Here is a 14,875-nt window from a genome sequence, read left to right as displayed (position 1 = left end):
TTCATAAAATGTTTATCTCATCACCCAACTAATTCTTCTTGATATTCTTTATGTGATGATATGAATGCATTAAATATTCATAAATTTGTAATGATGCATGTAATACTTATGGTAATGATGTACATGGTGTATTGCATATGATGTGTATCATGAATGCTTTAAATGATGAATGTTTCATATCATGATCAATATGTTGATAAATGCTTAAAAATTTTAATGTTTGAATATTATGTATGATATGCTCATAATGATGATTGATTTATTTGTATCATGCATGAAAAATGAAATGTATGGTTTTGAAAATGTGTATGTTTTAATTTGAAAATATAATGATGCACAAATAAGATTAATACTTATCTTTGTCATGATTTAGAAATTGACGCAAAGGGTCTTCCCTTCTTTTTGACATTGGCAAAGGGGGAGAAATATCGCTAGCTCATCTTGCAAAATTTAGAAACATGCACTTTGCAAAGGAAGCAAAATTGCTAGCTTAAACAAAGGAAGCAAATATTTGCTAGCTTACATATTACAAGGAGAAGAACTTGACATTTTGAACATCACAAAAATTTGCTACCTTGTATGATGTAAAATTTGCTAGAATTGCTAGCTTGTGATATAAAGAGAAGCAAAAAGTTCCTATCTCAAAAGAAGCAAATGTGCTATCTTGCCTATCTCAAGAGACAAAAATACTAATTTGCATATCTAGCAAAACTTGATAAATTTGTATATTTCAAGAAGCAAGAGTTGCTTTCTTGAACATCTCAAAACTACTAGCTTGCATGTTCTAAAATATTATAAAATTTGCTAGCTTGATGTTGTAGAACTTGCTATCTTACTACCTTGCATATCTATGATGATAGTAAAATTGCATGATGATAAAACTGGAGATTATGTTTATTATGCAACAATTTGAACTCCTACTTCTAAACACATGAAAATTGTACTTCTCCTTTTTGTTGATGACAAAGGGGGAGAAGTATGTTGTTGGTATGTCATGATATGATCATGACATATTACTTGGATTTTTGAATCCAAGAGTTTCTATGTCACATCCTGGATTTTTTTTTTTTTTAATCTTTCCACACATTTAGGCCAAATAGATAAACATCACTTTATTCATTATTCATAAATATTTATTATAATTCATTTATTACAATCCATTTATCCATCGAATCATAAATAAAAAAGTAAACATGGTGATGTTAACTTCAAGAATCATCCAAGTGGCTCTACCTAGCGGTAGAGGAAGGTGCGCTCTCCACTGGAATCCGATTTAGTACTAGAGGGAGGCTGCTCTGAAAATCAAAAACAAAGAAAATTCAGCAATGCTGAGTAGGAACCCCAAAAGTCAACTAAAATGTATACATGATCAAAATTCAATCAATCATCCCATTAGCGTATATCAAATACCCGAAGGAGCACTCCCCCAACAGCGGATGGAGAGGCTTTACCCTACGGGATGAGTTTGTGTTCTCCCAATAGCGGATGGAGGCAAACTCATATCGCACTCCCAACAACGGATGAAGTGGTGTCCCACACCTGCCAAAGTCCGAACAAGTTCCTCCCAACAACGGATGGAGGAACCGTCCAGCCGCCACGTCTAACGGCCCGCTAATCCCCGAAGGGAATCGCCGTACCTGCTCTCAGTAGGAAAATAATATAATCTCATACTGGTCATGTCCATTTCGGGATGAAATAATATATTTAAAATGTCTCTTTCAAATATCATTAATATCAAGTAATATAAATTAGCCCTCAATTGATTTGAACTCTTGTTTAATCGATTTAATTGAACTCGATTTACTAGAGCCTAACTGAACTGATCTCTAATCCTTATTTAACTAGTTTGGAACCACCCTAGACTAGTATAATTTAGACTAGATTAAGTTCAATTTAGGTTAAACTAACTTGAATAAGTCAATCAATTCGGAATCACCCTGAATTGATCTAGACTAATCAAGTCTAGTTTAGTTCAATCAACATTTGGGCTCAAGTTCAACAATAACATTGGGCTAGATTGAGCAAGTCCATCTACTGGTCATGTGCATTATACATGATTGAGCATGCATTACACAAAACTGGCCCAGCCCTAGCCCATGAACTAGTCATGTGCGTCGCATATGACCGCCCATAATAGTTGGGCTGGGGTAGCCTACGGGCCAAGGCTTGACCCGTGGGTTGGGCCTGGCCTGTGAACAATTTCATTCCAATTAATATCCAATTTCATATCATAGCATATACCCATTAACAATATAAATAAAAATATAAGAAAGCATTAAAAGATAGATGAGGAGAAAGACTTTAATATAAAGAAATAACGTTCTAAATTTGACTAGAAATCATAAGACATTAAAAGAGGGACTCGAAGATAAGTTTTTAATACAAGGAAATAGCCTTCTAAATTCAAATAAAAATCATGTTTTCAACACATATAAAATTTTAACATATTCTAGTCATATTTTAAATCATTCAGAATAATATATTTTAAATTTCAGATCAAATAACATCAAAAAGAAATTTAGATAACATATTCTAATCTAACAAGATTTTAATCCAGATAAGATTAAAGATAAACTGTAATACAAGAAATATCATATAAAATAAATATATTTTTTAACATATTTAACTCTACAATAAAAACCTTAGTCATGGGTCAAAAAATATTATGAAAACTTTAACTAATTACTTTAATACAAAAAGTTTGTCATTTAAATAATTGATACATAATTTTCAAACTATAAAACTTTCAACATTTAAAGAATCAAAATAAAAGCTAAAACTTTTAAATTTAAGAAAGGTAGAGAAACCTACCTCTTGTCAACAGGGTATAACTCCTCGTTCCTCCGGTTGCCAAGCTCGACTAGGTGAGGAATGAAGGAGAGAAATCCCTCCCTTTAAATAGGAGAAGGTGAGCCTCTATTAAGGAAAATTTATTTTAATTTTTGTATTTATTTAATATAAATTATTTTCATTTAATATACTAACAAATATGATATCATCACATTTGGAATACTTAATAGTTATTTCCTTAATTCATATCAACAAACAAGGAAGTAGATTAAGATTTCCTTAAATTATAATAACAAATAAGGAAAGAAAATCAAATCATAACTTAAATATTTGATGTGATTACATTTCTCCCCTCCTATAGGAAATTTGGTCCCCAAATTTAGCTTACCTTAATAGAATAGATGAGGATACTGCTCTCGCATATCTTCTTCTCTTTCCCACGTTGCCTCTTGGTCTGAATGGTGTTGCCAACAAATCTTTACCAAAGGTATAATTTTGTTCCTTAGAACATGTTCTTTCCTTTCCAAGATCTGGGTTGGTTGTTCTCCAAAAGTAGCATCATCTCTTAGTTGTAGAGGTTGGTGAGATATTACATGTGATGGATCCCTGTTATATCTTCGAAGCATAGACACATGGAATACATCATGGATGCTAGCCAAAGCCGGGGGCAATGCCAATCTGTATGCCATAGGCCCAACCTTTTATAAGATCTCAAATGGGCCAATAAATCTTAGTGCTAACTTCCCCCTTTGACCAAACCTCATAACTCCCTTAGTTGGCGACACTTTTAAGAAAACGTGCTCACCAACTTCGAACTCTAAATCTCTTCGCCTTCGATCTGCATAACTTTTCTGACGACTTTGAGCTATTAATAATCTTTGGCATATAATTCAAATATTATCAGCATCTTTTTGAATTAATTGAGGCCCCAAAAGCTTCCATTCTTCTATCTCATCCCAATATACAAGTGATCTGCACTTTCTTCTATAAAGAGCTTCAAATGGAGCCATCTGTATGCTAGAATGGTAACTATTATTATAAAAAAACTCAATTAGATGTAAGTGCATATCCCAACTCCCACCAAAGTCCAAAGCACATGCTCTTAAGAGATCTTCAAGAGTTTGTATTGTCCTTTCAGATTGACCATCAGTTTGGGGGTGAAAGGCTATACTAAACTTTAACTGCGTGCCCAAAGATTTTTGTAGACTTCCCCAAAATTTAGAGGTGAATCTTGGATCTCTATCTGAGATAATGCTAACTAGCACCCCATGATATCGAATAATTTCCTTAATATATAAGCTTGCTAGTTTATCCAATGAATACTTCTTGTTAATAGGGAGGAAGTGAGCAGATTTAGTAAGTCTGTCTACTATTACCCAAATTCCGTCATATCCTTTCACAGTCTTGGGTAATCCTATCACAAAATCCATAGTGACTTGCTCCCACTTCCATTCAGGAATCGAAATTCTTTGCAACTTTCCCGCAGGTACTCGATGTTCTATTTTCACCTGTTGACATATTAAACAATTAGAAACAAACTCTGCTATATCTCTCTTCATATAACGCCACCAATAGTTTTGGCGTAAATCTCGATACATCTTAGTAGTCCCGGGATGTATATTAAATTTTGATCCATGTGCCTCCTCTAATAATTGCATCTTTACTGGATGGCTTTCGGGAACACAAAGTCGATTGTGGAATGTAATAGAACCATCTTCGGCTTAGAGGAATTCAGGTCTAGATCCTTGAGCTATTTCCTTAACTATCATTTGAAGATATGTATCTTCCTTTTGACCTTCTTTAACCTTTTCCACCAAAAATGATTGTGCCATCAAACACACAAGAAAACCTTTATTTGTCTCCGATAAAAGTTTAAGATTTAAGTCTGCTAACTCCGTCATCATAGAATTCTTTTGAATATTCATATAGGCTACAAGACTATAGGTATTTCTGCTTAAGGCATCAGCAACTACATTAGCTTTCCCAGGATGGTAGTTGATATTAAAATCATAATCCTTTAGAAAGTCCAACCACCTTCTTTGTCTCATATTTAAATTTTTCTGTGTGAAAATATATTTGAGACTCTTATGATCTGTGAAGATTTCAAAAGTTTGTCCATAGAGATAATGTCTCCAAATTTTCAGTGCAAAAATGATAACTACTAGCTCTAAGTCATGAGTAGGATAGTTCTTTTCATGAAGCTTTAATTGCCTTGATGCATAAGCAACTACCCTCTCGTTTTGCATTAGAACGCAACCAAGCCCTTGTAGAGAGGCATCACTATACACTACAAAACCTTCTCCCCCTGAAGGAATCACTAAGATAGGAGCACTGGTTAATTTCTTCTTCAATTCTTCAAAATTTTGTTGACATTTATCATCTCACATGAATTTTATATTCTTTTGTGTCAACTTGGTCAATGGTGCTGCTATTTTTGAAAAGCCTTCTACGAATCTTCTATAGTATCCAGCCAAACCCAAGAAGCTTCTAATCTCTGAAATATTAGAAGGCTGCTTCCATTTTATCACAACTTCAATCTTGTGAGGGTCAACAGATATACCAGCGCTCGAAATTACATGACCGAGAAACATAATTTCATTGAGCCAGAAGTTGCACTTGCTTAACTTGACATATAGTTTCTCTTGCCTTAGGACTTCCAGAACTGTCTTAAGATGGTGTTCATGCTCTGCTATGCTTTTGGAGTAGATCAGGATATCATCAATGAACACAATTACAAATTTATCAAGATATAGGTGGAACACCCTATTCATAAGATCCATGAAGGCAGCCGGTGCATTTATGAGTCCAAAAGGCATTACTAAGAATTCATAATGACCATATCTTGTTCTAAAGGCAGTTTTCTGTATGTCTCCTTCCCTTATCTTCAGTTGATGATACCCGGATCTTAAATCAATCTTTGAGTATACCCGAGTACCTTGAAGTTAATCAAACAGGTCATCTATTCGGGGAAGAGGATATTTATTCTTTATGGTCACTTGGTTGAGCTGTCTATAATCGATGCATAGTCGCATAGATCCATCTTTCTTCTTCTCAAATAGGACAGGGGCACCCCAAGGTGATACACTGGATCGAATAAAACCCTTGTCCAAAAGCTCTTCGATCTATTTCTTTAACTCCTCCAACTTAATTGGTACCATTCTATATGGAGGTTTAGAAATAGGTGTAGTACCAGGTAGAAGATCAATTGTAAATTCAATCTGTCTATTTGGTGGCAGTGCAAGTAGATCTTCAGGAAAAACATTTGGAAAATCTCGCACAATGGGGATGTCCTTTAATACTGGCTTCTTAGATTCTTCTCCAGAAATGAAGGCCAAGTATCCCTGACATCCCTTCAGTAATAGTTGGGTAGCACTCAAGGCTGAAATAATAGAAGGAAACTTTTCTTGAATCCCAATGAACTTGAAAGGTGGTTGATCTAGAGGTGAGAAAGTAACAGTCTTTCGAAAACAATTGACACTTGCATGGTATGCTGAAAGCCAGTCCATACCCAAGATAGCATCGAAATCTTAAAATTCTAGTAGAATAAGATCTACTAGCAAATCGTGGCTTTCAATAGTAATAACACGGTTTATATATATCTGATCAACTATCAAAGAGTTTCCAACTGGTGTTACTACCATTAATGCGTTATTCATTGTCTCACGATTCTTATGCAGTTTCATAGCAAAATAGGGTGATATAAAAGAATGCGTAGAACCAGAATCAATAAGCACAGATGCTAGCATACCACAGAGTGTGATAATACCTTTAATAATAGATCCCGAGGCTTCAGCATCTTGATGAGTCAGTGCGTAGACTCTTGCCTGTCCTTCCTCTCTAGGTCGTAGTTATTGTTGTCTAGTTGTTTGGGGTGGAGCTCGGCGTTGATGTTGCTTCCGTGGGCAATCCTTCGACATGTGCCCCGGTTGTTGACAATAAAAACATACGCGTTGTCCCATGGGGCATGAGGTGGAAACATGATCTGTCTTTCCACAGAAATAACATCTTATAACAAATTGATTGCTAGGAGCTCCTACTTGTTGATGCCCAAACTGTTTGCCTTTTTCTTTCTGTGAGGGTCCAGAATATGATCCCCTATACGTAAATGGTGTAGCACTAAAAGGTCGCTTTCGATCCTTTGCTTGTTGTAATTCATTATCTAATTTCTCTACCACCAAAGCTCGATTTAACACTTCAGCATATGTTGGTAAAATCAGTACTGCAACGGACTTTCTAATTGATGATCGAAGTCCCCTCTCAAAGTGACGAAGTCTTTGACTTTCATTAAAAGCAATATGTGGAGAGAATTGAGCCAACTTAGTGAAATGTGTTGGGAAATCACTAGGGGGCGACATCATATGCGCAGCGGAAGAACAAGAAAACAAAAATCCCCGATTCCCAAAAAGATGTTCGTCGTCGTGCGAAGATTGGTGCGCAAAATCCGCAAAACACAAAACTGCGTATAGAGATTGTGTTACCTAGGGAGATCGTATATCCCTGTTTCCTTGCAGATCCTCAGGAGAGGGTGAAGGAGGTCAAGCGTCCTCCTCTCTAGCGGTGATCCACACAGCAGGGTTGCGACGACGCTCCTCAAAACTCCAGGCCTACTCTGAGGTGGAGAGGGAGAGGAGAATAGGAAGGGCAAGCAAAGACTCTAGCCTATGAGGCTGTGAATCCCTCCTATTTATAGAGATCCCGTGTCAAAACCCTAATGGGTCCTTTCCCTAGTGGGTATTGGATCTGCATCCAATAAGACAAGGGCTCCGTCGGATATCTCATATCCGAACCTCTACTCATCGCAATGCCTACCATATGTGTGTGACCCTCTAGGCCCAATATCGAGCTGGCCGTGAGTCATACCTGTCAGAACTCCTTCTAACTAAGTGAATTATTATCTTTGTAATAATTCACTCGACTCATCGACTACGGAAGTACTAGGCCACTACGCCGTAGTCCCCAGACGATACAGGGGAATCCAATCCATTGGACCTGTCTGTCCTCAGTTACCATGTACCTATAGTCCCTCATCCATCTAATATCCCAGAGACCGTATATCGAGCATGGTGCTGTCAGACCCATACGGTTTCTACTTGAGTCTCGCTCTAATCGGATTCTCCCGGAGAACTCTTTCTCTCTCAACCCGAATGACCCTGGCCAGGGATTTGTCTGAGCAAGAACACATGGGATATTCCTCTCATGATACCGAGAGTGGATGATCCTCTATCGACACTCAATAGCCCTCGTAAGGTCGACTACCACTCCCAATGACCAGCTGTACTAGATCTGGGAACAGCCAAACCTATAAGTCTGGTATCAAAGAGTGGAGCACTCATACAGGACATCCTTGGTGTCTCAAGTCTAAGAACCAGATACACCACTAGGACTACGGAATCGTTGTATGACAATAAGGCATCATCAACCATCCAGCATTCCGTAAGCGGATCAATCAGTGAACTCATTCTCCAATGAGCACCTGTACTGTATCCCTAGTGTCCCTACACGAGCAGCTATGAGACCAGCTGCATCCATCATATGGACGGGTATACAGCACACCAGTCTATCCGGTTATCACGATGTCCCTCTCGAGTAACCTATGACCGGGATTATTTAGGATATGTGTTTAAAGGTGAATCGATCTCATTATCGTGATCTCATCACGATCCGATTCCCATTGCACAAATCCAAGGACATCACAATACATATGCATTTATGCAATAGTTATAAAGTGATATACGCCAAAAATATAATAAGCAAAAAGATTCTGTATCAAGTCACACGTGCCATCACTCACGTGATTGGCTTGCTGGGCACTTATGACTAGCAATCTCCCACTTGACCTAAAGCCAATCACCTATGTGTCTGATCCCCATCAGACCCCTATGACGCTCATAGACAATTTGAGACAACGGCTTTGTCAGTGGATCTGCAATGTTATCTTCGGATGGAACTCTTTCCACTACTACATCTCCTCGGGTTACGATCTCTCTTATAAGCTGGAACCTCCTCAGAACACTTCTGATGAGACCCGGGTTCCCTTATTTGAGTAATCACCCCATAGTCGTCGCAATATAAGGAAGTCGACTTGTCGCTATCTGTATCGACTCCCAAATCTGTGATGAACTTTTTCACCCAGACTCCCTCCTTTGCTGCATCCGATGCAGCAATGTACTCCGCCTCTATGGTCGAGTCAGCAGTGGTATCTTGCTTGGAACTCTTCCAGCACACTGCTCCTCCATTCAAGGTGTACACATACCCTGAATTCGACTTGCTATCATCGACATCAGACTGAAAACTTGAGTCAGTGTAGCCTTCAACCTTAAGGCTATTACCTCCATATACTAGTAAAAGATCCTTAGTCCTTCTCAAGTACTTAAGGATACACTTTACTGCTTTCCAGTGCTCCAAGCCTGGATCCGCCTGATACCTGCTCGTGACACTCAGAGCATGCGCTATATCAGGCCTAGTACATAGCATGGCATACATGATAGACCCTATTGCTGAGGCATAAGGTATCATATCCATGTTCGCCCTTTCTTCTGGAGTCTTTGGGGACATACTCGTAGAAAGCGATATCCCATGTCTCATCGGTATGAGACCTCTTTTGGAATTTTCCATGCCAAACCTTTTGACAATAGTTTCTATGTACCTGGACTGGGACAAGCCAAGCATCCTTTTGGATCTATCTCTATAGATTCTAATCCCCAAGATATAAGATGCTTCTCCTAAGTCCTTCATGGAGAAGTGTCTAGATAACCAAGCCTTTATTGTGGATAGCATTCCTATGTCATTCCCAATGATGAGGATGTCATCCACATATAACACCAAAAAGGTGATAGCGCTCCCACTTACCTTTCTGTATACACAAGGCTCATAATCATAGTGTGCTGCAATAGCCAATAGAATTCTGATGGATTTTAGCATTGCTACGGGTGAGAAAGTTTCGTCGTAGTCAGCACCTTGCCTTTGACGATACCCCTTAGCCACTAGCCTTGCTTTATAGGTCTCTACCTTTCCATCTACTCCGATCTTTTTCTTAAAGATCCATTTGCAACCGATGGGTACAATACCTTCGGGCGCATCAACTAGGTTCCAAACCTTATTGGAGTACATAGAATCCATCTCAAAATTCATGGCTTCTTGCCACTTCCCGAAGTCTATACTCATAATAGCCTCCTCGTAGGTCTGAGGATCAATATCCTCAGCATCCTCTCCTCTAATATGTCCCACATATCTCTCAGGAGGATGAGATACTCTATCAGACCTGCGTAAAGTTGAAACTTGTGTATTAGGTACCTGAACAGACTTGGGCTGTAGAGTGGTGCTTGAGCTTGGTTCTCTAACTTCGCTCAACTCTATCATTCTCCCACTATCTCCGCCAAGAATGTGTTCCTTCTCAAGGAACACTACTCTCTTAGCTACAAAGACTTTTTTGTCCTCGAGATGATAGAAATAATACCCACAAGTTTCCTTGGGGTATCCCACAAATATGCATCGCTCTGTCCTTGATTCTAACTTATCAGGGTTGTGTCTTTTAACGTGGGCTAGGCAGCCCCAAATCTTAACAACCTTAAGATCAGGCTTCTTCCCTTTCCATATCTCATATGGTGTAGACACTATCGACTTAGTTGGAACTCTGTTCAGAAGGTAAGCTGCGGTTTCTAGGGCATATCCCCAGAATGAGATGGGTAGGTCAGCGAAACTCATCATGGACCGTACCATATCTAATAAAGTACGATTTCTCCTTTCAGAGACACCATTGAGCTGAGGTGTGTAAGGAGGTGTCCATTGAGATAATATCCCATGGTCCTTGAGGAACTGAGTAAACTCTGTACTTAAGTACTCACCTCCTCGATCTGATCGAAGAGTTTTGATACTCTTTCCAGTCTGGTTCTCCACCTCATTCTTATACTCTCTGAATTTCTCAAAGGCCTCGGACTTGTACTTCATTAAGTACACATATCCATACCTTGAGAAATCATCAGTAAATGTAATGAAGTAGGAGTAACCTCCAATGGCATGAGTTGACATGGGTCCACATACATCACTATGTATGAGTTCCAACAACTCAATGTCTCTCTCTCCAGTTCCACTAAATGGAGAGTTGGTCAATTTTTCACGAAGGCAAGGCTCGCAAGTTGCATATGACACATAGTCGAATGGATCTAGATATCCATTATTTAGCAACTTTTGAATCCTTCTTTCATGAATGTGACCTAGCCTACAATGCCATAGGTATGCACTGTTCACCTCATCTCGTTTCCTCTTAGACACTTACATTCATGATATGTGGAGTAGTGTCTTGCATAAACAAACCTTTATGCAATATTCCTCTCGTCAATCTCCCCTCGGCTTTGCTAGAATTTATAATAAATTGTAGATGTGATAAGCAATATTGGTATCCAATACCAATGAATTATCACAAAAATCTGCCAATTGGAGATTGATCATGAATATACCTGAAGCTTCATCAAGCTTTTGTTTCGCCCTTTCTGCAAGGTACTCTTTGCAGTTTCTCTTCCAGTGCCCATCTTTACCACAGTGGAAGCACTGGCCTTTGTCCTTTGTTGGGTCTTTCTTAGCAACCTTTGCTTTACCTTGTTTGCCCTTGCCCTTTCCCTTCTTAAGGGACCTTTCTGCTTTCCTTTTCTTTCTGGTCTCACCAGTGTAGAGAACTGACTTCTCTTTCTTAATAGTACTCTCTGCCTCCCTCAACATATTGAGGAGCTCTGGGAGAGTCACCTCAAGCTTGTTCATATTAAAGTTCATTATGAACTGTGAAAAGGAATCTGGTAGGGACTGAAGCACAATGTCCACACACAAGTTATCCTCTAGGACCATTCCTAGACCTGTGAGTTTCTCTATCCACTCAATCATCTTTAGGACATGGTTCTGAACCGGTGTCCCCTCAGTCATCCTAGCGCGGAAAAGGCTCTTGGATATCTCATATCGTTGAGTCCTTCCCTGTTCCTCAAACAATTTACGGACATGTAGGAGAATGGATCTGGCATCCATCTTTTCATGTTGTCTCTGTAACTCTGGAGTCATAGAGCCCAACATATAGCACTGAGCAAGAGTGGAGTCATCAATGTACTTCACGTAGCGAGCGATCTCATCCTCGCTTGCCCCTTCTTCGGGCGTAGGCATCACTGTATCAAGGACGTACACGATTTTCTCCGCTGTGAGAACAATTCTCAAGTTACGGAGCCAATCCGTATAATTTGGACCAGTGAGGCGGTTGACATCAAGTATGCCACGTAAGGGATTTGAAAGCGACATTTTCTGAAAATAAAGATGTAGCAAAAATGAATAACATGCAGATTTTGCAAGAAATAAACTATCAAGATATGGACTTCTATCTTAATATGCTCCCACTATTTTACTAACGAGTCACGCGACACCCTCAGCACGTGAAACGGAAGTCTCCGGCAGACTTCTAGTGGGGATCAGGATCCAATCAGCGTCTTAGTGTAACCTCGAGGGACTCGACCAATCACACTAAGCCTAAAAGGTAGACAACTCTTGCCGATCACAACTCCTTGTGATTCCCGTCCTGTTCGGCCTCCGAATCACCATGGCCTCGAGGGACTCGACCAACCATGATGCTCGGTTAAGTCAACACCTTCGTTACAAGATGAGTCTGATTTGATGATATACCCTCGAGGGACTCGACCAAGCATATCATGCCCTCAGGTCACCGGTGACATCTCTATGTCGTAAGCAAGATAGCGAATCGCGATATAGGTGAGTCTCGAGGGACTCGACCAACTCAACCTACACCGGGATTCGGTTCCTACTCATAACGATGGAAGGCCACGTGGGTCAATCTAATTGCCTCACGTTTACCGACTTAATATTATCGAGAGATGTTTCTATGATTTGGTCTCCTATTATGACATGTCACACATGTACATATTTAATATATATCTACATCGCATGCAAATATATATACATATCTAGTATGTGTATAAGCAATCACACCAGATGATCATGGACCACAACCTAATATGATTAGGCCCGAGCCAGTAGGCCTAATCACTCACATCAAGATCTATGTGTGCAACGGTGCATCTCCATGCCTTGTGATCGTCCATCTCGTCCTCGTTGGTTCCGTCGACATCTTGATGCATCTTCATGCATCACGATCGTCCGTCTCGTGGGTCCCGCTATGGCTTCCACGCTCCCGCTGCGCCTCCTCATGTGATTACAACTTAATCATAGGCACGCAGGCCCGACAATAAACGAGAAATATAATGGAGGTTCGCAGACCTCAATAATAATAATCACAAGTACACACATCACACGGTCCATGATCATCCGTCCACTCATCATACATCACATGTATAAATAATCGTCATTATGTAGGACTACTAGATAATAATAAAAATAATAATCAACTAAATCTTTTAATTAATTAATATTTTTCTGAAATCAGGGACATGTAGGGAATTTCTAAATTCCTAAGGGTATTTTCATAATTTGAACAAAAGACAGAAACTGGAATTTCTCAAATTCCGAGGGGCAAAATTGTCTTTTTCCCAAAAAACCCTAATTCCCTCTTTCTGCTGCCGTTGCCGCCGCCGCCACCCTGCTGGCGGCGGCCTGTGTGGCGTGGCGAGGGCGCTGCCCTCGCCTGCAGGCGGCACATTCGCTGGCGGCGCTGCCGCTGCAGGTGGGCTCTCCCTTCGGGCGTCGCTGCCTCCGCAGGCGGTGCTGCCCCGCCGGGCGGCCGCCCCTGTGGGGGGGTTTCGCCCGCGGGAGCAGCGGCGGCAGGCGTCGCGCGTCGCTGCCCTGCGGCGGCAGGCGCCGCTTTCTTTCGGCGGCAGGCGCCGCTGCCCTGCGGCGCCTCTGCTCGTGGGTTGCCAGCCCCGCCAGCAGCAAGCCTGCTGCAAGCAGACCGCCGGCCGGCTGCTGCAGGCACAGCGCTTGCGCATGCGCCGGCGCTGTGCTGCCTGGCTACGGCTGCGGCTGGCTGCAGGCATGCAGATCGAGGGCAGCAACTGTTGCTGCCCTTCCTTGCTTTTGCGTCAACGATTTTGACGTCAATATTCTTCCTAAACACAACACACGCAGTTCAAAAACCAATCATTCGCACGAACAACCTGGCTCTGATACCACTGTTGGGAAATCACTAGGGGGCGACATCATATGCGTAGCGGAAGAACAAGAAAACAAAAATCCCCGATTCCCAAAAAGATGTTCGTCGTCGTGCGAAGATTGGTGCGCAAAATCCGCAAAACACAAAACTGCGTATAGAGATTGTGTTACCTAGGGAGATCGTATATCCCTGTTTCCTTGCAGATCCTCAGGAGAGGGTGAAGGAGGTCAAGCGTCCTCCTCTCTAGCGGTGATCCACACAGCAGGGTTGCGACGACGCTCCTCAAAACTCCAGGCCTACTCTGAGGTGGAGAGGGAGAGGAGAATAGGAAGGGCAAGCAAAGACTCTAGCCTATGAGGCTGTGAATCCCTCCTATTTATAGAGATCCCGTGTCAAAACCCTAATGGGTCCTTTCCCTAGTGGGTATTGGATCTGCATCCAATAAGACAAGGGCTCCGTCGGATATCTCATATCCGAACCTCTACTCATCGCAATGCCTACCATATGTGTGTGACCCTCTAGGCCCAATATCGAGCTGGCCGTGAGTCATACCTGTCAGAACTCCTTCTAACTAAGTGAATTATTATCTCTGTAATAATTCACTCGACTCATCGACTACGGAAGTACTAGGCCACTACGCCGTAGTCCCCAGACGATACAGGGGAATCCAATCCATTGGACCTGTCTGTCCTCAGTTACCATGTACCTATAGTCCCTCATCCATCTAATATCCCAGAGACCGTATATCGAGCATGGTGCTGTCAGACCCATACGGTTTCTACTTGAGTCTCGCTCTAATCGGATTCTCCCGGAGAACTCTTTCTCTCTCAACCCGAATGACCCTGGCCAGGGATTTGTCTGAGCAAGAACACATGGGATATTCCTCTCATGATACCGAGAGTGGATGATCCTCTATCGACACTCAATAGCCCTCGTAAGGTCGACTACCACTCCCAATGACCAGCTGTACTAGATTTGGGAACAGCCAAA

This window comes from Musa acuminata, chromosome BXJ3-9, assembly GCF_036884655.1.
Source record: "Musa acuminata AAA Group cultivar baxijiao chromosome BXJ3-9, Cavendish_Baxijiao_AAA, whole genome shotgun sequence".
In the NCBI taxonomy this organism is placed as follows: domain Eukaryota; kingdom Viridiplantae; phylum Streptophyta; class Magnoliopsida; order Zingiberales; family Musaceae; genus Musa; species Musa acuminata.
The sequence above is the reverse complement of the archived record's forward strand: the minus strand, read 5'-3'. Positions refer to the sequence as shown.